The sequence below is a fragment of the Lactuca serriola genome, chromosome 4 (genome assembly GCF_051521515.1).
Source record: "Lactuca serriola cultivar US96UC23 chromosome 4, Lser_US96UC23_V15, whole genome shotgun sequence".
In the NCBI taxonomy this organism is placed as follows: domain Eukaryota; kingdom Viridiplantae; phylum Streptophyta; class Magnoliopsida; order Asterales; family Asteraceae; genus Lactuca; species Lactuca serriola.
The window spans coordinates 207,712,114-207,715,200 of NC_136411.1; the positions used below are offsets into that span (position 1 = coordinate 207,712,114).

Here is a 3,087-nt window from a genome sequence, read left to right on the forward strand (position 1 = left end):
ACCAGGGTCAATACCGTAACCATTTAAAGTCAACCTTGGTCAAAGTCAACATCCAATTGATCTGACTCGCCGAGTTGGTCTACCAACTCGTCGAGTCCATGCTCCACTAACCCGATCCAACCCCAACTCCACTCGTTGAGTCTAGCAAAAACTCGTCGAGTTCTCCTTCATTCAAACCATTAGGACCATCTTCATCCGACTCGTCGAGTTCTTCCTTCAACACGGCGAGTTCATCTCCCTCATGAGAACGTGCCCAGTCTATGACTCGCCGAGTTGTAGAACAACTTGTCGAGTCTATCTTCAAAGGTTGGTAGATTGCCTTGGACTCGCCGATTCTGTTCATACACTCACTGAGTCCCATGATTCCCAGGTCCCTTTTCGAGTCTAAACATTTACGGGACTTCCTTCCCGAACCACTGGTCCAACCACAAAAAGGATTTAGTGGTCATTACACACCGAATCACCGAGTTCCAAGAACAACTCGTCGAGTCCCTTCTAGACCCTTATTATACAGTCGATTTAAATGGGTCTTAACACGTCAATGTCATGAGACCCCTCCAAGAACAACTCGTTGAGTCCCTTCTTGACCCTACTAATGTCCATTTGATATGTAAAGTTCAAAACTTGGTGCACATGCATGGGGTTTTGGCTCAAAAATCCATAAAAGGTGCTCTACAATGTGCATGGGGCTCTCATGGCCATAGTGTTGGCACCTTTGTGCCATGAGACCCCTTAAATGACTCAGATCTGAAAGTAGAACCCCCTCAAATGACACAAATCCGAAAATGGCTTAGAAAGCCCTAAATGCACCCAAATCTAAGCCTTAAGGATGAACAACCAAATGGAAGACCAAAACAGGGGCATTTACCTTGGTTGAGTTGAATATGGAATACAATCTCTAGATCTACAAGCCCCAACTTGAATTCCCAAGCTTCTTCCTTCCTTTCAAGCTTCACAAACCACCCAAAAGCACCAAAAATGGCCTTATCTCACTCAAAGCGGCTAGGGTTCAATAAGATGTGTTCTGGGAGCATAAGGGAAAATGGAGGCTGCAATAAGACGTTTAAATAGGGTGCAAACCCTCAAATTTAGAGTTTCACTCAAACAACACCTACTCACCGAGTCCGTCTCCGACTCTTTGAGTAAGTCAGTTAAACTTCCTTTAGATCCCGTCTTTACTCGACGAGTTGGGCCACCAACTCGTTGTGTCCCAGAGAAAAATACTTAAAATTCTTGAATCTAAGACATACAAGGAATTGGGTCTTACAAATGTTCTAATAGAATGTATGTTACTTAGGATGCTTCCAGTGACATTTATCGGTGAAGCCAAGGTTTGGTTGGAATCACTCGTGCCCGAATCCATTACTACCTGGGCAAATCTTCATGATGATTTTATTAAGCAATTTAGTCCACCTTAGAAGATCTCAAAGCTCAAGAAAAAGATTGCTAATTTTCAACAAGAGGTTTATCGAGTCCTTATATGATGTGTGGGAGAGATTCAAGGGCTTGCTTAGAAGTTGTCCTCAACACAATCTCAATGTCCTACAAGAAGTGTCCATTTTCTATGATGGAGTGAATGTCACAACAAGGCAACTTCTTGACCTTCAAGGACCAATAACGAAAAAGGAGGCGACAACTATTAAGGAACTTATTAAAGAGTTCTCAAAGCACTCACGTGAGTACCATGACCCACAAGAGGACGTTACTAGAGGTAAAGCAGATGGAGGCAATGAAAGTATAGCTATTGTTTTGGTGAAGTTAGAGAATATGGATCAACGGTTAACAAAGATGGATCAAGCCATCCATGCAACAAGAGTTAGGTGTGATAATTGTATTGGGTCACATTTTACTAAAGATTGTGATCTAGGTGAGAATGGTAACCAAAAATCACAAGTTTGCTACTCAAGTGGTACAAGAAGCCCAAAAAGGAGTGGTTGTCATATGAAGAGTACAAGAAGCAAAAAGATGAAAATTTTAGACAAACCGGTCGAGGTTTTTACCAAAAAGAACAACCACCACTTGAGAAGAAAATGAATTTTGTGTTCGACTTATTAATCTTGTGTCAAATATGTCATGTATAGGTTTACTTGTACCGAGATGGGCTTGTCCATTCTCGTGTTTATGCTTATCGTCTAGCCTGTAAATGTTGCATGTATGTATTATTAGGGTTAACGTTTAGTCGCGATGCATAGCTCTTATAGAGAAGTTCTCATTGAACTCTTGTATGGTTATTTATAATCAAAGCATTCAGCACTATTTTGATCATTGTTCTTGTCATTTAATTCACGTTATTCACTATAGAATCTATCGATCACAGTTATTGTTCTCACAATTGGTATCAAAGCAGGAGATAGTGTAATTAAGTCGCTATTCTTCTGTTGAGTTTTTACTAGGGTTTGTCATTTTTCTTGGACTTATTATTGGTGTCTCAATCGCTTCAATCGGTTGTAGGCTCTAGATCTAGATCTCTAGTTTTTCCTTAGATATCGATTCACGTATTACTCTTCTAATTCTATATCTGTTTTAGTTAATTCTTGACATCGTGCAGAATGAAGATCCTCATACTCTTTCTTTCAATCTCTCTATTGGATCTACTACAAAGATTCTGATACTCTTTCCTCAAGATTATGAATTCGGGCATTGCAATTCGAAGACTATGTTCTTAGAATCGAATAACATGGTGCTACTATATGTCATTTAGTGACCATGGAGATGTTCACGTATTCCGGTACAAGATAGACGGTAAAAAATTTATATGAGTACAACAAAATACTTCTTGAAAATAAAGATGTTGTTCCCGATGAGAGGAAGAAGCTCCTGAGCAACATAAAAGCTATGAGAATTTTCAAATTTTTTCTTCCTCCAGATACGTTTCGTCTTGTGAGAGCATGTAGTACCACGAAAGATATATGGGATAGGTTGTAGGAACTTTATTCAAGTGACACTGGCTTGGAACATTCCATGAAAATATTACTTTAATCAGAGTTTGGAGCTTTTGTTGGATATAGTGTCTAAGTCCATAACTATATTTGGTATGTACTTGACCCGAATCGGCATGGTGCATTTGGGTTGCACTTCACCCGAACA

The 3,087-nt window shown here is 39.9% G+C and overlaps 1 non-coding gene across 1 annotated transcript; it reads right to left on the minus strand.

Annotated features, from left to right (window-relative positions):
• Nucleotides 1-1,427: 1,427 nt before the first annotated feature.
• LOC145103509 (small nucleolar RNA R71) lies at nucleotides 1,428-1,535 on the minus strand. Its single transcript, XR_013706596.1, has one exon. It is a non-coding gene; the product is annotated as a small nucleolar RNA R71 (small nucleolar RNA).
• Nucleotides 1,536-3,087: the final 1,552 nt, after the last annotated feature.